This window comes from Pleurodeles waltl, chromosome 6 (genome assembly GCF_031143425.1).
Source record: "Pleurodeles waltl isolate 20211129_DDA chromosome 6, aPleWal1.hap1.20221129, whole genome shotgun sequence".
Lineage (NCBI taxonomy): Eukaryota > Metazoa > Chordata > Amphibia > Caudata > Salamandridae > Pleurodeles > Pleurodeles waltl.
This window is the reverse complement of record NC_090445.1, coordinates 304,541,990-304,563,718: the sequence shown is the minus strand read 5'-3', so window position 1 is coordinate 304,563,718 and position 21,729 is coordinate 304,541,990.

Below are 21,729 nucleotides of genomic sequence, written 5' to 3'. Positions count from 1 at the left end.
CATAATACCTGGCGCAGGAATAATGTGGCTTAAGCCTTTACAAACTGGCGCAATTATACCATCGCGCAAGTACGTAAATATGGCAGTGTGCCGAGGACTGTTTGCCCTTCTGTAGCATAAAAATAAATAATGCTATGGTGGTGTAAAACCCTTGTAAATGAGGACTTAGATCTCTGACCTTATGAAATAAGTAGACTATTGGACCTCTAAAGAACCCCATGAGTAAGGACTTCTGTGATACAAGGAGTGCCACTCTGCTGGACTGCTTTTCAAGAAGAACTGCCCCCTGCTTTGTTGAGGAGTTACTCTGCTGCCTGCTGATCTCTGCCCTGCTGAGAAAGGACTGGACCCCTCTCACCTGAACCTAGAGTGTCTCCAAGGCTTGCTGGCTTCCCCCATTCTCCTGGAGTCTTATGGACATCAAAGACTGCCTGCAACCAACACTTGTACTTTGTCTGCTGTGACTTCTGTTCTGCCAAGTTGTGCCAATCCTGTCCTGTACCCTTGGAAGTGAGTATCTGTGCTGCAATTCAAGAAAATCCATGCATCAACAATGGTGAGCCAATCGGAGCTGGTGCATTTCTTCTCAATGCTCATGCATTGCCACAGCGGCCCAATCTGCAGACACCACCCTGACAAATGTGTGAAGCATCGTCCCCAGATTTCAACGCTTCTTCCACCTTGTGTGGCTCGGTATCGACACCTCGCTCCAACCCAGAGCTTCAACAAACGTGCATCGTCTCGTCACCTAACACTCTAGCCTCCAAAGTGCACAGCTCAGGACTGACACATCGCCTGCATCTCTTTGATTGACAGCAAAGCATCTCCTCCTCTGCTCTGCCCATCAAATACTCAATGTTGACGCTTCCTCCATCCAAAGTACTTTCGCATCAGACCCTGTGTGTGTTCTGCAGCTGACATGCCCACCATCAGCGTTGGTCTGAAATTTGGATTTACCACAGTCTAGCATGACCTGAAGTAACCTTTTTGCGCTATTGAATTCTAAGCACTCTTTGGTTTACTCTTTAAAAATAACTCAGCTTCTACTAATTGGAAGTATGTCGGGTTTTTATTTCATTTTTTACTCAGAAAGATATAATCTATTTTTCTAAACCTGTGTGGAGTACTTTTTGTGTTTTTTTCATTGTGTTACTGTGTCTGTTTTGCACAAATAACTTACACATTGCCTGACTGCCCAGTGCCAAGCCACAAGATGGTAACCACAGGTTATCTTTAGGTGTGTATTTAGCTTACCCTGAGTAGAAGTGGTCTTTCCTGCATGTACAGGGAGCATCCTTTGACAACCAGAACCTGCAGTTCTAACAGGTATGCAGAAGAGTTTTATGAATTTCTAATTTTGTGCATCATTAATAATGTGCATTATGCTGTTTTATTCCCCTTGTACAGACTGATTTAATACCATTTTTAAGAAATCATCTATAATGAATGGAAGTGTTGTCCAATTAATGTTAACTAGGCTACATTTCTATGTAAAACACAGCTTTAACCCGGATGGAAAGTTATCTCCGTCACGCATTTAATGCTTCCCTTCTGTACCCATCCTCTCCCCACAGACTCCAGAGTAATTAGTCAACCTGAAATGTACTAGAATTTGTTTCACTATTACTATTGGTCAGTTCATGATTAACTTTCTCTAACTCACATATAAGTTGCAAGATATTTTTATATCTACCAGACTTTTCATGAGAGCTATTCATTCATGGAATTGTAAATTTAACTTGTGTAGGAAAGTATCATCTTGCCTGGCATGTTACCTTCATTTTTACTTGTGTGTGTGTTTGTTTTGCCTGTGTCACTGGGATCCTGCTAGCCAGGACCCAAGTCCTCATAAAGTATGCCCTGTAAGTGTTCCCTGTGTGGTGCCTAACTGTATCACTGAGGCTCTGCTAACCATAACCTCAGTGTTTATGCTCTCTCTGCTTTTAAAGTTGTCACTGCAGGCTAGTGACTAATTTTACCAGTTCTGATTGACACACTGGAACACCTTTATAATTCCCTAGTATATGGTACCTAGGAACCCAGGGTATTGCGGTTCCAGGAAATCCCTATGGGCTGAAGCATTTCTGTTGCCACCCATAGGGAGCTCAGATAATTCTTACACAGGACTGCCACTGCAGCCTGAGTTAAATAACGTCCACGTTATCTCACAGCCATTTTACACTGCACTTAAGTAACTTATAAGTCACCTATATATCTAACCCTCACTTAGTGAAGGTTAGATGCAAAGTTACTTAGTGTGTGGGCACCCTGGCACTAGCCAAGGTGCCCCCACATTGTTCAGGGCAAATTCCCCAGACTTTGTGAGTGCGGGGACACCATTACACGCATGCACTACATATAGGTCAAAACCTATATGTAGCGTCACAATGGTAACTCTGAACATAGCCATGTAACATGTCTAGGATCATGGAATTGTCACCCCAATACCATTCTGGTATTGGGGGGCTAATACAATGCATCCCCAGGTCTCCAGCATAGATCCCGGGTACTGCCAAACTAACTCGCCTGGGTTTTCTCTGCAGCTACCACTGCTGCCAACCCTCAGACAGGTTTCTGACCCCCTGGGGCCTGGGCAGCTTCGCCCCAGGAAGGCAGAACAAAAGATTTCCTCTGAGAGAGGGTGTTACGCCCTCTCCCTTTGGAAATAGGTGTGAAGGGCCTGGGAGGAGTAGCCTCCCCTGGCCTCTGGAAATGCTTTGAAGGGCACAGATGGTGCCCTCCTTGCATAAGCCAGTCCACACTGGTTCAGGGATCTCCCCAGCCCTGCTCCGGTGCGCAACTGGACAAAGGAAAGGGGAGTGACACTTCCTCTGACCAGCACCTCCCAGGGGAGGTGCCCAGAGATCCTCCAGTGTGTCCCAGACTTCTGCCATCTTGGATGCAGAGGGGTGAGGGCACAATGGACAGCTCTGAGTGGCCAGTGCCAGCAGGTGATATCATAGACGCCTCCTGACAGGTTCTTACCTTTCCTTGTAGCCAATCCTCCTCTGAGGTCTATTTAGGGCCTCTACTGTTGGCATCTCACCAGATAAGAAATGCAAGAGCTCATCAGAGTTCCTGTGCACTTCCCTCTTCATCTTCTGCCAAGGATCGACCGCTGACTGCTCCAGGATGCCTGCAAAGCCACAAAAAAGTAGCAAGAAGACTACCAGCAACATTGTAGCGCCTCATCCTGCCAGCTTTCTCGACTGTTTCCTGGTGGTGCATGCTCTGAGGGCTGTCTGCCTTAACCCTGCACTGGAAGCCAAGAATAAATCTCCCATGGGTCGACGGAATCTTCCCCCTGCCAACACAGGCCCCAAACTTCTGCATCACTGGTCCTCTGGGTCCCCTCTCATCCAGATGAGCTTGGTCCCTGGAACACAGGAGCTGGGTCCAAGTGTCTTCGACAGTCTAGTGGCCCTTCTGTCCAAATTTGGTGGAGGTAAGTCCTTGCCTCCCCACGCCAGACAGTAATCCTGTGTCCTGCGTGAACTGCAGCTGCTCGGGCTTCTGTGCACTCTTGCAAGACTTCCTTCATGCACAGCCTAGCCAAGGTCCCCAGCACTCCGTTCTGCATTGCCCAACTCACTGAGTTGGACTCCGACTTCGTGGGGCCCTCTTTTGTTGTGCTGATTCAACCTTCATGCTCAGATCTTCTGAATGCCCGTTCTGGTGCTTCTGCGGGTGCCGTCTGCTTCTGCATGGGCTCTCTGTATTGCTGAGCAACCGCTCTGTCTTGTCCTCCAAGGGGCAATGTCCTGGTCCTTCCTGGGCCCTGGCAGCACCCAAAATCTTCAAATGCAACTCTTGCAGCTAGCAAGGCTTGTTTGTGGTCTTTCTGCATGGAAACAACTCTGCATCCTTCAGCACGCTGTGGGACAACATCTGCCCAAAGGAGAAGTTCCTGGCTCCTTCCGTTGTTGCAGAATCTTTGACTTCTTCCACCCAGAGGCAGCCCTTTTGCACCTTCATCCGGGGTTTAGTGGGCTCCTGCCCCCCTGGACACTTGCGTGACTCTTGGACTTGGTCCCCTTCCTTTACAGGTCCTCAGGTCCAGGAATCTGTCTTCAGTGCTTTGCAGTCAGTTGTTGTCCTTGCAGAATCCCCTATCTCGACTTTACTGGCTTTCTGGCGTAGTAGGGTAACTTTACTCCTACTTCTCATGGTCTTGTGGTGGGGTATCTTGGACACCCTTAGTGTTTTCTTACACTCCGAGCGACCCTCTATACACTACACTAGGCCTGGGGTCCATTTGTGGTTCGCATTCCACTTTTGGAGTATATGGTTTGTGTTGCCCCTAGGCCTATTTCTCCCTATTTCATTCTACTGCATTCTATTGTGTTCTACAGTGTTTGCTCTACTTTTCTAACTGTTACTTACCTGATTTTGGTTTGTGTGTGTATATTTTGCGTATATTAGTTACCTCCTAAGGGAGTATATCCTCTGAGATACTTTTGGCATATTGGGGGTCATTTTGACCTCTGCAGTCTTTTGTCAAGACCGCCGAGGGACCGCCGTGCTGAAGACCGCCAGTGGTGGCGGTTTTCCGCTTGCCGTATTATGACTGTTGGCAGCCCTCCGTCCTTTTTCAGACAGAGAGCCGCCAACAGCCATACTGGCGGTAGGCGGGGAAGTGGAGGTTGCTCCACCTCCACCACCACGTCAACAGAACACCGCCCACCGAATCACGTCCTGTGATTCGGCATGGCGGTGTTCTGTTGACGGTGTGGTGTCGGCGGAGCAGCCCCCATGGATCCCGTCCCTTCCCGGAGGATCAATGGACCAGGTAAGTTGATCGTCTGTTACGGGAGGGGGGTGAGGTGGTGTTGTGTGTTGTGTGCGTGCATGGGGGTGTGCGGGTATGTATGTAGAGGGGGGGTGTGAGTGCGTGTATGTAGAGGGGGTGTTGTGTGTTTGGGAATGAGTGCGTGTATATCTGTAGGTATGTCTCTATGGATGTGTGCGTGTATGTTTGAATGTGGATGTGTGTCTCTGACTGTGTGTGTGCAGCTTAATCAGCAGCAGCTGGCCTTGGACAGGGAATCTCTGGATGTAGAGAGTGAAAGGCAGAGATTGGGGTTAGTTCCCCATGGTGGCAGCAGCAGTGTTTTTGATAGCAATCCTGTTAGAGAGCAAGATTCCAGAAACCTGCATAAGATAGTCCCCCCTTACAAGGAGGGGGATAACATTAATAAGTGGTTTGCTGCACTTGAGAGGGCCTGTATGGTACAGATGGTCCCTCAAAGGCAGTGGGCTGCTATCTTGTGGCTATCTTTCACTGGTAAGGGTAGGGATAGGTTCCTTACTGTCAGAGAAAGTGATGCTAATAACTACAAAGTTTTGAAGGATGCACTCTTGGATGGATTTGGCTTAACCACTGAACAATACAGGATTAAGTTCAGAGACACCAGAAAAGAGTCCTCTCAAGACTGGACAGACTTTGTAGACTGTTCAGTGAAGGCCTTGGAGGGTTGGTTACATGGCAGTAAGGTGACTCACTATGAAAACCTGTATAATATAATCCTGAGAGAGCATATTTTGAACAATTGTGTGTCTGATTTGTTGCACCAGTACTTGGTAGACTCAGATCTGACCTATCCCCAAAAATTGGGAAAGAAAGCAGACAAATGTCTCAGAACAAGAGTGAACACAAAAGTTCATATAGGGGGTGACAAGGATGGTAAGAAGAAGGATGGTAAGTCTTCTGACAAGGGTGGGGACAAAGATAAAAAACATTCTGAGTCTTCATTAGGCCCACAAACATCCTCTGGGGGGGTGGATCCAAATCCTCTTCTAACGAACAGAAAAAGCCTTGGTGTTATTTACATAAAGTAAAAGGCCATTGGGCAAGTGATTCCACTTGTCCAAAGAAAAACACCAAACCTCCCACCACCACAACCCCAACTGTAACCTCTAGTGCCCCTAGTAATAGCAGTAGTGGTGAGAAGTCTACTATAAATAGCCAATCCAAAGGTGTAGCTGGGCTCAATATTGGCAGTGTAGTTGGGGTTGGTCTTATAAGGAAGACCACAAAGGCTGTTTTAGTCTCTGATGGTGGCATTGACTTTGCCACCTTGGTTGCCGGTCCCCTTAATATGGGTAAGTACAAGCAACTACCCCTAATCAACGGTGTTGAGGTTGAGGCCTACAGGGACACAGGAGCCAGTTTAACTATGGTTATAGAGAAACTGGTTCACCCTGATCAACACCTACTTGGTCAGCAGTACCAAGTGACTGATGCTCACAATAACACACTTAGCCACCCCATGGCTGTTGTGAATCTCAACTCGGGGGGGAGGTTACAGGTCCAAAGAAAGTTGTGGTAGCCACTGAATTACCTGTAGATTGCTTACTAGGCAATGATTTGGTGACATCGGCTTGGGCTGAAGTGGAGTTGGAGGCTCATGCAGCAATGCTGGGTATTCCTGGGCATATTTGTGCTTTAACCAGGGCTCAGGCCAAGAAGCCAAAAGGACAGGGAAACTTGGATCCGGGAACAATGGACCAAGTGCTCCCAAAAGCTAGGGGTAGGAAGGGTAAATCCTTGCCCACTATCCTTCCCTCTCCAGAAGATTCCCCTTTTAAGGAAGAGGAATCCTCTGCCTGTGCAGAGCCTACACCAGATGAGCTGGCAGCAGACACTGCTGAGCTTTTGGGTGCAGGGGGGCATGCTAGGGAAGAGCTGAGTGTGGCACAGCAGACCTGTCCCACACTAGAGGGTTTGAGACATCAGGCTGTCAAACAGCAGAATTGGGATGTCAGTGATAGCGATAAGGTGTATTGGGAAGACAACCTCCTGTATACAGAGTCAAGGGACCCTAAACCTGGAGCTGCCAGGCGATTGGTTATTCCCTTGCAATACAGAGAGTTTCTTCTGACCTTGGCACATGACGTTCCCTTGGCTGGGCATTTAGGCCAAATTTAAACTTGGGACAGGCTTGTTCCCCTGTTTCACTGGCCTCATATGTCAGAGGACAGAAAAGAGTTTTGTCGCTCTTGTGTGACCTGCCAAGCCAGTGACAAGACTGGTGGCACTCCAAGTCCCCCCTAATTCCACTTCCTGTGGTTGGGGTGCCCTTTGAAAGGGTAGAGGTTGACATAGTTGGCCCCCTTTACTCTCCAGCAGCTTCAGGCAACAGGTTTATCCTGGTGGTAGTGGACCATGCCGCTAGGTACCCTGACGCCATCCCCCTAAGGACCACTACAGCTCATGCAGAATCTTTTCCAGAGTGGGCTTCCCTAAGGAAGTGGTGTCAGACAGATGTAGTAACTTCATGTCTGCATACCTCAAAGCAATGTGGAAGGAGTGTGGTGTAACTTACAAGTTCACTATTCCTTATCATCCACAAACAAATGATCTGGTTGAGAGGTTTAATAAAACTCTCAAAGGTATGATTATGGGACTCCATGAAAAACTCACAAGGAGATGGGATGTCCTATTACCTTTCCTCCTTTTTGCTTACAGGGAGGTACCCCAAAAAGGAGTGGGCTTTAGCCCCTTTGAACTCCTCTTTGGGCACCCTGTGAGAGGTCCCATTGCTCTTGTTAAGGAGGGTTGGGAACAACCTTTAAAAGCTCCTAAACAGGACATTGTGGATTATGTACTTCACCTAAGATCACAAATGGCTGAGTACATGAAAAAGGCCAGTAAAAACCTTCAGGCCAGCCAGGAGCTGTAAAAGCAATGGCATGACCAAAAGGCTCTCCTGACTCAGTAACACCCAGGACAGAAGGTGTGGGTATTGGAGCCTGTGGCCCCAAGAGCACTCCAGGACAAATGGAGTGGACCCCATCTCATTGTTGAGAAAAAGATGAGGTTACCTACTTGGTAGACCTTGCCACTGCCAGGAGTCCCTTAGGGTTCTCCATGTCAACCGCCTGAAACCCTACTATGACAGGGCTGATCTCACCCTGCTCATGGCAACTGATGAGGGACAGGAAGAAGAGAGTGACCCTCTCCCTGATCTCTTCTCCACCACTGAAGCTGATGGCTTAGTGGAGGGAGCAGTACTGGCAGATTGTCTTACTGCTGAGCAGGAAGATAACTGTGTAAATCTTTTAAGTCAGTTTTCTGAACTCTTCTCACTTATACCAGGTACCACTACTTGGTGTGAGCATACAATCAACACTGGAGACAGTTTTCCTGTCAAGAGTAAGATTTAAAGGCAGCCTGACCATGTCAGGGACTGCATTAAACAAGAGGTTCAGAAAATGTTGGAAATAGGAGTGATTGACCCTTCAGAAAACCCATGGGCTAGCCCAGTGGTGCTTGTTCCTAAACCTCACAGTAAGGATGGTAAAAGAGAGATGAGGTTTTGTGTTGACTATAGAGGGCTCAACCAAGTAACTAAGACAGATGCTCACCCTATACCCAGGGCAGATGAGCTGATTAATACACTGGCTTCTGCCAAGTATCTGAGCACTTTTGACTTAACTGCAGGGTATTGGCAGATTAAGTTATCAGAAGATGGAAAACCTAAAACTGCATTCTAAACCATTGGAGGGCACTATCAGTTCACTGTGATGCCCTTTGGTCTGAAGAATGCACCTGACACTTTTCAAAGGTTGGTGAACACAATCCTGCAAGGGTTGTAAGCTTTTAGTGCAGCATATCCGGATGATATAGCTGTCTTTAGCTCCACCTGGGATGATCACCAGGTCCACCTGTGGAAGGTTTTGGAGGCCCTGCAAAAGGCAGGCCTCACTATCAAGGCCTCAATGTGCCAAATAGGGCAGGGGAAAGTGGTTTATCTGGGCCACCTGGTAGGTGGAGAACAGATTGAATCACTGCAGGGGAAGATCCAGACCATTATGGAATGGGATCCCCCTACAACTCAAACCCAGGTGAGAGCCTTTTTGGGCCTCAGAGGGAACTATGGGAGGTTTATTAAGAATTATGATGCCATTGCAGCTCCTCTTAATGACCTCACTAGTAAAAAGATGCATAAAAAGGTATTGTGGACAGCTAGCTGTCAAAAAGCTTTTGATGAGCTCAAACAGGCCATGTGCTCTGCACCTGTCCTAAAAAGCCCTTGCCACTCTAAAAAGTTCATAGTCCAGACTGATGCTTCTGAATTGGGGGTTGGGGCAGTGCTATCACAGCTTAATACTGAGGGCCAGGATCAACCTGTTGCTTTTATCAGCAGGAGGTTGACCCCTAGAGAAAAGCATTGGTCTACCATAGAGAGGGAGGCCTTTGCTGTGGTCTGGGCACTGACAAAGTTGAGACCATACCTGTTTGGGACTCACTTTACTGTTCAGACAGACCACAAACCTCTACTTTCGCTAAAACAAATGAAAGGTGAAACCCCTAAACTGTTGAGGTGGTCCATATCCCTACATGGAATGGACTATACAGTGGAACATAGACCTGGAAGTACCCACTCCAATGCAGATGGGCTCTCCAGATATTTCCACTTAGACGATGAAGACTCATCTGGGCAAGGTTAGCCTTATTGTCCCTCGTTTGTAGGGGGGTGGTGTAGGAAAGTACCATCTTGAATGGCATGTTATCCCCATTTTTACTTGTGTGTTTGTTTGTTTTGCCTGTGTCACTGGGATCCTGCTAGCCAGGACCCTAGTGCTCATAAAGTATGCCCTGTATGTGTTCCCTGTGTGGTGCCTAACTGTATCACTGAGGCTCTGCTAACCAGAACCTCAGTGTTTATGCTCTCTCTGCTTTTACAATTGTCACTGCAGGCTAGTGACTACTTTTACCAATTCTGATTGACACACTGGAACACCCTTATAATTCCCTAGTATATGGCACCTAGGTACCCAGGGTATTGGGGTTCCATGAGATCCCTATGGGCTGCAGCATTTCTTTTGCCACCCATAGGGAGCTTAAACAATTCTTACACAGGACTGCCACTGCAGTCTGAGTGAAATAACATCCACATTATCTCACAGCCATTTTACACTGCACTTAAGTAACTTATAAGTCACCTATATGTCTAACCCTCACTTAGTGAAGGTTAGGTGCAAAGTTACTTAATGTGTGGGCACCCTAGCACTAGCCAGGGCAAATTCCCAGGACTTTGTGAGTGCGGGGACACCATTACACGCGTGCACTACAGATAGGTCAATATCTATATGTAGCATCACAATGGTAACTCCAAACATGGCCATGTAACATGTCTAGGATCATAGAATTATCACCCCAATACCATTCTGGTATTGGGGGAAAATTCAATGCATCCCCGGGTCTCCAGCATAGAGCCCAGGTACTGCCAAACTAACTTCCATGGGTTTTCTCTGCAGCAACCGCTGCTGCCAACCCTCAGACAGGTTTCTGTCCCCTGGGGCCTGGGAAGCCAGGTCCCAGGAAGGCAGAAGAAGGGGTTCCTCTGAGAGAGGGTGTTACTCCCTCTACTTTGGAAATAGTTGTGAAAGCCTGGGAGAAGTAGCCTGTCCTGGCCTCTGGAAATGCTTTGAAGGGCACAGATGGTGCCCTCCTTGCATAACCCAGTCTACACCGATTCAGGGATCCCCCCAGTCCTGCTCTGGTGCGAAACTGGACAAAGGGGAGTAACCACTCCCCTGACCAGCACCTTCCAGGGGAGGTGCCCAGAGCTCCTCCAGTGTGTCCCAGACCTCTGCCATCTTGGATGCAGAGGTGTGAGGGCACAATGGACAGCTCTGAGTGGCCATTGCCAGCAGGGGACGTCAGAGATCCCTCCTGATAGGTGCTTACCTTTCTCTGTAGCCAATCCTCCTCTGAGGGCTATTTAGCGTCTCTCCTGTGTGCATCTCACCAGATAATGAATACAAGACCTCACCAGAGTTCCTCTGCACTTCCCTCTTTGACTTCTGCCAAGGATCGACTGCTGACTGCTCCAGGACGCCTGCAAAACCACAACAAAGTAGCAAGAAGACTACCAGCAACATTGTAGCACCTCATCCTGACCGCTTTCTCAACTGTTTCCTGGTGATGCATGCTCTGAGGGCTGTCTGCCTTCACGCTACACTGGAAGCCTAGAAGAAATCTCCTGTGGGTTGATGGAATATTCCCCCTGCCAACGCAGGCACCAAACTTCTGCATCACCAGTCCTCTGGGTCCCCTCTCATCCTGATGAGCGTGGTCCCTGGAACACAGGAGCTAGGTCCAAGTGTCTTCAACAGTCCAGTGGCCCTTCTGTCCAAATTTGGTGGAGGTAAGTCCTTGCCTCCCCAAGCCAGACAGTAATCCTGTGTACTGCGTGAACTGCAGCTGCTCGGGCTTCTGTGCACTCTTGCAAGACTTCCTTTGTGCACAGCCTAGCCCAGATCCCCAGCACTCCGTCCTGCATTGCCCAACTCGCTGAGTTGGACTCGACTTTGTGGGACCCCCTTTTGTTGTGCTTAGTCAACCGCCATCATCAGATATTCTGAGTGCCTGTTCAGGTGCTTCTGCGGGTGCTTCCTGCTTCTGCATGAGCTCTTTGTATTGCTGAGTGCCCCTCTGTCTCTTCCTCCAAGGGGCAATGTCCTGGTCTTTCCTGGGCCCTGGCAGCACCCAAAATCCTCAACTGTGACTCTTGCAGCTAGCAAGGCTTGTTTGCGGTCTTTCTGCATGGAAACAACTCTGCATCCTCCAGCACACCGTGAGACATCTTCTGACTAAAGGAGAAGTTCCTGGCACCTTCCGTTGTTGCAGAATCTTTGGCTACTTCCATCCAGAGGCAGCCCTTTTGCACATTCATCCGGGGTTTAATGGGCTCCTGCCCCCCCTGGACACTTGCATGACTCTTGGACTTAGTCCCCTTCCTTTACAGGTCCTCAGGTCCAGGAATCCATCTTCAGTGCTTTGCAGTCAGTTGTTGTCCTTGCAGAATCACCTATCTCGACTTTACTGTCTTTCGGGGGCAGTAGGGTAACTTTACTCCTACTTTTCAGGGTGTTGGGGTGGGGTATCTTGGACACCCTTAGTGTTTTCTTATACTCCCAGCAACCCTTTACACACTATACTAGGCCTGGGGTCTATTCGTGGTTCACATTCCACTTTTGGAGTATATGGTTTGTGTTGCCCCTAGGCCTATTTCTCCCTATTGCATTCTATTGTGTCTACAGTGTTTGCACTACTTTTCTAGCTATTTACTTACCTGATTTGGTTTGTGTATGTATATTTTGTGTGTATTACTTACCTCCTTAGGGAGTATATCATCTGAGATACTTTTGGCATATTGTCACTAAAATAAAGTACCTTTATTTTTAGTAACTCTTGAGTATTGTGGTTTCTTATGCTATAGTGCTAAGTGATATAAATGGTATAGTAGGAGCTTTGCATGTCTCCAAGTTCAGCCTAAGCTGCTCTGCTATAGCTACCTCTATCAGCTTAAGCTGCTAGAACACTACTACTCTACTAATAAGGGATAACTGGGCCTGGCACAAGGTGTAAGTACCACAAGGTACCCACTATAAGCCAGGCCAGCCTTCTAAAACTTGTTTGTTTGAATATCTCTGGATGGCAATATCATAGAGGGTGCTGACTAATTATTCATGTGCTGGTGTACTGCTTTATTTTTCTTGTGCTTTGATTTGTTGAACAATTGATACATTCACTCAAACCACAAAGACTGCAATAGTTTTGATTTTCAATGCCATAATTGTGCTTAAAACCATTGATTTTAGGAGTGAGCTAGAAGACGTTCCTGTTCCGTTTAGGGATACTGTCCAATTCTTTTCAGGTTTTGTTGCCCACTGAGACTTTCGATATTGGCCACTTATTTCTCAATTTGTAATAAATTAATTTTCATTGATCTAGAACTACGTAAGTGATTGGACCCACATAATTTTTATCAATCTAAAAGATTAGTGTAATGTATTTTGCTTGATTCTGGTGTTTAGTGAGGCTCCCTATCACAGGTTCACATTGCCTCGTGAAATTGGGGTTAACATGGACTCTGATAAAGTAACATTGTGGAAAGCCTGATTAAGGTAAATATTGAGGTGTCTAAATTTTGGGATACCCTTCATTTGCTCCCACAAATGATTCACGAGTAAGCTAGAAACTCAAGTGACAATATGAGCCTAAAACAACACGCAATCCTGGGAGATCGATTTTATGACACAGCCTAAACTGAAGAACTTTTAAATACTGTCCCCAGATCCCAATTCCTTCATGCCTAGGATTTCACGGTTTCTTTGGGGCATCCCGAGCGGATTGCAAGGATATAAAAGTAGGGATTCTCTAATGACAGCAGCAATCGAGCAGAGTAGGGAAGTGAATGTGAGCAGTAGGTGTTTTTCATACTGTCTTAAAAAGATATATGGATTTTTTCTTTCTGTTCTCCTATTGAGAGTTTAGAAAACCTGGATGTCCGATGACATTGATATTGCATTAATCTGTAGTTAGACAAGTGATTATTACATTAGTGAAAGGCAACCGAGGTAAACTCAAGAGGCTGATGGGAGGCGATCTAATTAAATGGAAGCAAACTGATAAAGCTAACAGTTTCTTTGGTGGAAGGGTTTGTAAATCCGGATGGGCGGTCGAGGGTTATAGAGAAGCCACGTAACCTAGGTCGCAAGCCAAACAGATCTTCGAAGTAAATCTTCAGCCTCAAGTTTAGAAGACAAGTCTGAAATCTTCCGGTGTTTTGCTGGATGTACCTGAACACTGCAAGTTGAGTGATTCTACAATAACCTACACTCTACCCACACTCTGAATTGGTAAGCGTCGAACGGAATATGAATGTGAGTAATCATTTCGTGTTCATATATTTTAAAAGGGAGGTAAATGTGCCTCCCTTTTTGACACAAGTACATCATAGTCTGAGGGCCTTGTGTATGATTAAAACAAGCATGGTTGGGGTGCCCTGAGTCTTGCATATGGAGGGAAGGGAAGAAAGACTGCAGTGGGAATGCAAGCTGCCTACTCAGAAGCAAGATGAGGAACAACGTTTGTTCTTTGTGCTCCACAATGGGGGCCGTATTTTGACCCCCTCCTCTGGCGTAGGGCTGCGCGCCTGGTTTTATGCACCTGAAAGCAAATTGGGGCTGGTGCATTATTTTAGACAGCGCAGCTCAGAAAGAGGAAAAAGTCAATCTTTGCTCAATGTGGCGGAGCAGTACTGTGAGAAAAAAAGCTCTAAGTCGAATAAATATTGTGTTAAATGAATGAATAAGCAATGGAGACACATACATACAGGCTTTCTGTTATATGCTGAGACAACAAAGCACCGCCCCTGGGCTCATTCACTGAACATCCCAGGTTTTAGAGAACGAATGAGTTCAACAGAGAGGCATGAGGGTCGGTTACACCACTTCAGAGAAGAATGGGGAAAGAAATCCCAGCAAAAGGAAACATTTGGTGCTGTTTAAATGTGTGGTGTGATTAGGCACGCAATGACCAAACCAGGTTCACTGAATCAATGCAATTTTTCTAAACTTGTTTCTCAAAGAAGCAGACCGAATTAGTTATCAATAGGGCAGCAGACGTAGTGACACTAGTCCACGAGCATAAGCCCTCGGCAGGATCAAGCACAGCTTCAAATGTCTTTTTCGCACTACCCAATCGGTAGCGAGGGACATTTTTCCTTCTTTCCGAAACATTCTTCCCAGTTCGTATTCCGGGATATTTCTTGAAACACACCTGACTCTCTCAGTAGTTCATCTGCGTAATAGTACCATGGTTAATTTCACATGCTTCACTTAAGCATTAATAAATGAGGAGACAGCCACCACGTGGTATTCAAAGTCACAGCCGCAGAAGGATTGCGTACAAAATGTAAGAAAAATGGGCGGAGTCACCAAATCTAATTGGGACAGTTATTTGTGTGCTGCTCACGAATGTTTCATTTAAGTTTAGCCACCCGAAGCTTTTTTTCCAGAGGAAGTCACTTTAGTTTCGTGTAAGGGTTATTGGAAGCGACACTAAATAAATACCTTCAGTTTCACCAAAAACAACTTCAACATTTAATCAAGGTTTAGCAATGCCCACAATCATCAAAGCGAAAGCACAAGCAGACACTTGAATTGAATTTGATGATTTAAACTCTGGTTTTGCTGCGCATCGTATCATGTTTTATGGACACTTAGCATCGAAAAGTAGCATTTCAACAAAAGGAAAAGGTTTTTTTCCTTGGCTGTCGACTTTCGATTTAATTTTATTCTGATGTTTTCTTGTTAAATTATCGACAGAAGTCACACATGCTTCGTATCTCGGGCTTTGACAAGGACACAGGACCTGACAAAAAGATCAAGTGCTTGATACATTATTTGAAAAGAGACTCTCAAATACAGAAACCACATATGTTTGTATTACAGTAATAATGCATCACTTACAAACAACAGGCTGACTATGATCGTTGCGTGTAAATTAAAAGGTCTTGCACCCCATTGATGCATAAGAAGCAGTAGAAACAAATCTGTCATTATATCTTTGGGCTCATTTAGTGATTACTGCAAGCACCCGCAGTACCATTATGCAAGAACTGAGAAAGAAACCTATACCTAAAATTATGTGATGCATAGCTCTCAGAAGTGTGGTTTGTGTTCCACCGCCCAGAGTAACAAGCAGACAGGCTGGCAGAAGCAACAATACAAATCAGACCAGCAGGTACGCTGATACTTACTTCTGACAAAGACCAGAAAGAGTAGAGCGAAGTCCCCTGGGTTAACATAAAAAAAGAAAGCAGGGTAAGGCAACCGACTAATAATGCATGGTCCTCCTTGGTAGTTGTTGCCAAAGAACATCAATTGAGTGCGTTCGCTGTTGGAAGTGCTGCAGTGCGGAGTTCAAGGTAAAGTTTGCGTCTTGGTAAAGCAAGTGTAAATGGCAGTAATTGGGAGCTCAACAGCAGGATACTGATAGGGCAGTTATCTACAAAAAACAGAGAGATTGATGGCCAGGGTGATGTAGGAAAGTACCATCTTGCCTGGCATGGTACTCCCATTTTCACTGTGTGTATGTTTGTTTTTGCCCTTGTGTTACTGGGATCCTGCTAGGCAGGACCCCAGTGCTCATAATGTATGCCCTGTATGTGTTCCCTGTGTGGTGTCTAACTGTATCACTTAGGCTCTACTAACCAGAACATCAGTGTCTATGCTCTCTCTGCTTTCTAAAATTGTCACTGCAGGCTAGTGACTAATTTGACCAATTCTGATTGGCACACTAGTACACCCAAATAATTCCCTTGTATATGGGACTTAGGTACCCAGGGTATTGGGGTTCCAGGAGATCCCTATGGGCTGCAGCATTTCTTTTGCCACCCATAGGGAGCTCAGGCAATTCTTACACAGGCCTGCCACTGCACCCTGAGTGAAATAACGTTGGCGTTATTTCACAGCCATTTTTCACTGCACATAAGTAACTTATAAGTCACCTATATGTCTAACCCTCACTTGGTGAAACTTAGGTGCCAAGTTACTTAGTGTGTGGGCACCCTGGCACTAGCCAAGATGCCCCCACATCGTTCAGGGCAAATTCCCTGAACTTTGTGAGTGCGGGGACACCATTATACGCATGCACTAGACATAGGTCACTACCTATGTATAGCGTCACAATGGTAACTCCGAACAAGGCCATGTAACATGTCTAAGGTCATGGAATGGTCACCCCAATACCATTCTGGTATTGGGAGCACAATTCCATGATCCCCCGGGTCTTTCGAGGGGGTTCCACTGCAGCTGCTGCTGCTGCCAACCCCTCAGGCAGGATTTTGCCATCCTGGGGTCTGGGCAGCCCCAGCCCAGGAAGGCAGAACAAAGGATTTCCTCTGAGAGAGGGTGTTACACCCTCTCCCTTTGGAAATAGGTGTGAAGGGCTGGGGAGGAGTAGGAGGAAATGCTTTGATGGGCACAGATGGTGCCCATCTCTGCATCAGCCAGTCTACACCAGTTCAGGGATCCCCCAGCCCTGCTCTGGCGCGAAACTGGACAAAGGAAAGGGGGGTGACCAGTCCCCTGACCAGTACCTCCCACGGAGGTGCCCAGAGCTCCTCTATCTTGGATTCAGAGGTGTTGGGGGCACACTGGACTGCTCTGAGTGGCCAGTGCCATCAGTTGACATCAGAGAGCCCCTCTGATAGGCTCTTACCTCTCTTGGTAGCCAAACCTCCTTTCTCTGTAGCCAAACCTCCTTTTCTGGCTATTTAGGGTCTCTCCTTTGGGGTATTCTTTGGATAAGGAATGCAAGAGCTCACCAGAGTTCCTCTGCACTTCCCTCTTCGACTTCTGCCAAGAATCGACAGCTGACTGCTCCAGGACGCCTGCAAAACCACAACAAAGTAGCAAGACGACTACCAGAAACATTGTAGCGCCTCATCCTGCTGACTTTCTCGACTGTTTCCTGGTGGTGCATGCTCTGAGGGCCTTCACCCTGCACTGGAAGCCAAGAAGAAATCTCCTGTGGGTAGACGGAATCTTCCCCCTGCTAATGCAGGCACCAAAAGACTGCATCACTAGTCCTCTGAGTCCCCTCTCATCCTGACGAGCATGGTCCCTGGAAGACAGGAGCTAGATCCAAGTGACCCCCACAGTCCAGTGATCCTTCAGTCCAAGTTTGGTGGAGGTAAGTCCTTGCCTCCCCACGCTAGAATGCAAACCTTTGTGCTGCATGATTTGCAGCTGCTCCGGCTTCTGTGTACTTCTCCAAGGATTCCTTTGTGCACAGCCTAGCCTGGGTCCCCAGCACTCCGTCCTGCAGTGCTCAACCCTCTGAGTTGGACTCGACGTCGTGGAACCCTCCTCTTGTGACTCCGGTTTCACAAATTGCCTGCTCCGGTACTTCTGCAGGTCCTGCCTGCTTCTGCAGGGGCTCTATGAGTTGCTGAGCACCCCCTCTGTCTCCTCCTCCAAGGGGCCACATCCTGGCCCTTCCTGGTCCCCAGCAGCACCCAAAAACCTCTACCGCGACCCTTGCAGCTAGCAAGAATTGTTTGTGGTATTTCTGCGTGGAAACACTTCTGCAACATCCAGCACCCCGTGGGACATCTTCCATCCAAAGGAGAAGTTCCTAGCCCTTTTTGTTGTTGCAGAATCTTTGGCTTCTTCCACCCGGAAGCAGCCCTCTAGCACCTTCATCCGGGGTTTCCTGGGCTCCTGCCCCCCTGGACACTATTGCGACTCTTGGACTTGGTCCCCTGGCCTTGCAGGCCCTCATGTCCAGGAATCCATCTTCAGTGTTATGCTGGTACTTGTGGTTCTTGCAGAATCCCCCTATCACGACTATTGTATCCTTTTGGGGTAGTAGGGTAACTTTACTCCTACTTTTCAGGGTCTTGGGTGGGGTATTTTGGACACCCTGACTTTTCTTACAGTCCCAGCGACCCTCTACAAGCTCCCATAGGTCTGGGGTCCATTTGTGATTCACGTTCCACTTTTGGAGTATATGGTTTGTCTTGCCCCTAGACCTATGTTCACCTATTGCATCCTATTGTGATTCTACATTGTTTGCACTACTTTCCTTACTGTTACTTACCTGTTTGGTAAGTGTAACTTGTGTATATTACCTTCTAAGTGAGGGTATTCTCTGATATACTTTTGGTATATTGTCATAAAAATAAAGTACCTTTATTTTTAATAACTCTGAGTATTGTGTTTTATTATGATATTGTGCTATATGATATAAGTGGTATACTAGGAGCTTTGCATGTCTCCTAGTTCAGCCTAAGCTGCTTTGCCATAGCTACCTTCTATCAGCCTAAGCTGCTAGAAACACCTCTATTCTACTAATAAGGGATAACTGGACCTGGCACAGAGTGTAAGTACCACAAGGTACCCATTATAAGCCAGGCCAGCCTCCTACATTGGTGGGGCAGCGGTGGGATAAGTACTTGTTACTGCTTTACCACTTTGTCATTTGGTGCTTTTCATAAGAAAATCTTATACTAAATAGTTCAGTATATGTACACTTAACCAAAAAAGTTTACTTTTCTATTCTAAAACTTTTAACAAAGTTCTGAAAAGTTTTTTGAAAACTTCTAAAAGTTTTCCCAAAGTTTGAAAAAGTTTTCTCTCCGTGCTTTCTAAAGTTCTAAAACTTTTTCTCTCACTATCCTTAAACCTTTTCTATCATGTCTGTTGTAGAGTCCACTCCCAAAACTGTTAATGCAACATATGAGAGTTTGAACTATAAATATTTGAGCAGTCTCTGCCTAGATAGAGGTTTGAGTATAGGTAAGAATCCTAAAAAAGAGTTTCTCTTTAACATGCTCATTGTAGATGACCAGAACCAGTCTGACCCATCTCAGGAGAGGTTAGAAAATGGGGAAGCTTCCCAGTCAGACTCAGAGGAGTTCCATGAGGAAGCTGGGGAGGTTTTTTACACGGTCCTGCCCTCTAGCAGGGCACCTAGTGACTCTGGTAGTGTTAGAGGGTCCCACACCAGTAGGGCATCTTTCACCTCTAGAGGCCAGGGTACTAGGGTCCAGTCAGTTAGGGACAGGTCTCCCTCTGAAACTTCCCACATTTCCTCTGTGTCTAAACATTCCCAACCCACCCACCCTGAGGATAACTTAATGGAAAGGGAACTCAGAAAGCTGAGGGTAGAAGAGACCAGACTGAAGCTTAAACTGCAGCAGCTGGCCTTAGATAGGGAATCCCTAGACATAGAGAGGGAAAGACAGAGGTTGAGGTTAGTTCCCCATGGTGGCAGCAGCAGTATTTCTGATAGCAATCCTGTTAGAGAGTAAGATTCCAGGAATCAGCACAAGATAGTCCTCCCTTACAAGGAGGGGGATGACATTAATAAGTGGTTTTCTGCACTTGAGAGGGCCTGTATGGTACAGTTGGTCCCTCAAAGGCAGTGGGCTGCTATTTTGTGGCTATCTTTCACTGGAAAGGGTAGGGATAGGCTCCTTACTGTCAGAGAAAGTGATGCCAATAACTTCAAAGTTTTGAAAGATGAACTCTTGGATGGATTTGGCTTAACCACTGAACAATACAGGATTAAGTTCAGAGACACCAGAAAAGAGTCCTCTCAAGACTGGACAGATTTTGTGGACAGTTCAGTGAAGGCCTTGGAAGGATGGTTGCATGGCAGTAAAGTTTCTGACTATGAAAGCCTGTACTATCTTATTCTGAGAGAGCATATTCTTAACAATTGAATTGTGTGTCTGACTTGTTGCACCAATACCTAGTGGACTCTGATCTGACCGTTCCCCAAGAATTGGGAAAGAAGGCAGACAAATGGGTCAGAACAAGGGTGAACAGAAAACTTCATACAGGGGGTGACAAGGATGGCAAGAAGAAGGATGGTAAGTCTTCTGAGAATGGTGGGGACAAAAGTAAGCATTCTGAGTCTTCATCAGGCCCACACAAATCCTCTAGGGTTGGTGGGTCCAAATCCTCTTCTAACAATCAGAAAAAGCCTTGGTGTTATTTGTGTAAAGTCAAAGGCCATTGGGCAAGTGATTCCACCTGTCCAAAGAAAAACACCAACCCTCCCACCACCACAACCCCTGCTGCAACCTCCAGTGCCCCTAGTAATAGCAGTGGTGGTGGGAAATCTACTACAAATAACCAATCCAAGGATGTAGCTGGGCTCACTATTGGCAATGTAGTTGGGGTTGGTCTAGTTAGGGAGACCACAGAGGCTGTTTTAGTCTCTGATGGTGGCACTGATTTTGCCACCTTGGTTGCTTGTCCCCTTAATATGGGTAAGTACAAGCAACTTCCCCTAATCAATGGTGCTGAGGTTGAGGCCTACAAGGACACAGGAGCCAGTGTAACTATGGTGATAGAAAAACTGGTCCACCCTGATCAACACTACTTGGTCAGCAGTACCAAGTGACTGATGCTCATAACAACACTCTTAGCCACCCCATGGCTGTTGTGAATCTCAACTGGAGGGGGGGTGGGGGTTTACTGGTCCAAAGAAAGTTGTGGTAGCCACTGAATTACCTATAGATTGTCTACTAGGGAATGATTTGGAAACATCAGCTTGGGCAGAAGTGGAGTTGGAGGCTCATGCAGCAATGCTGGGCATTCCTGGGCATAATTTTGCTTTGACAAGGGCTCAGGCCAAGAAGCAAAAAGGACAGGGAAACTTGGATCCTGGAACAATGGACCAAGTGCTCCCTAAAGCTAGGGGTAGAAACGGTAAATCCCTACCCACTATCCCTCCCTCTACATATGATTCCCCTTTTGAGGAAGAGGAATCCTCTCCCTGTGCAGAACCTACACCAGAGGAGCTGGCAGCAGACACTGCTGAGCTTTCAGGTGAGCCTACCAGGGAAGAGCTGACTGTGGCACAGCAGACCTGTCCCACATTAGAGGGTTTAAGACAGCAAGCTGTCAAACAGCAGAATGTGGATGTTATTAACAGTCATAGGGTGTACTGGGAAGACAACCTCTTGTACACAGAGCGAAGGGAACCAAAACCTGGAGCTGCCAGGAGATTGGTTATTCCCCTGCAGTACAGAGAGTTTCTTCTCACCCTAACACATGACATTCCTTTGGCTGGGCATTTGGGCCAGACGAAAACCTGGGAAAGACTTGTCCCCTTGTTTCACTGGCCTCCTATGTCAGAGGACACAAAATACTTTTGTAAATGTTGTGTGACCTGCCAAGCCAGTTGCAAGACTGGTGGCACTCCAAAGGCCCCTCTAATTCCACTTCCAGCATTTGGGGTGCCCTTTGAAAGGGTAGGGGTTGACATAGTTGGCCTCCTTGACCCACCAACAGCTTCAGGCAATAGATTTATCTTGGCGGTAGTGGACCATGCCACAAGATATCCTGAAGCCATACCCTTAAGGACCACTACAGCTCCTGCAGTGGCAAAGGCCCTCCTGGGAATCTTTTCCA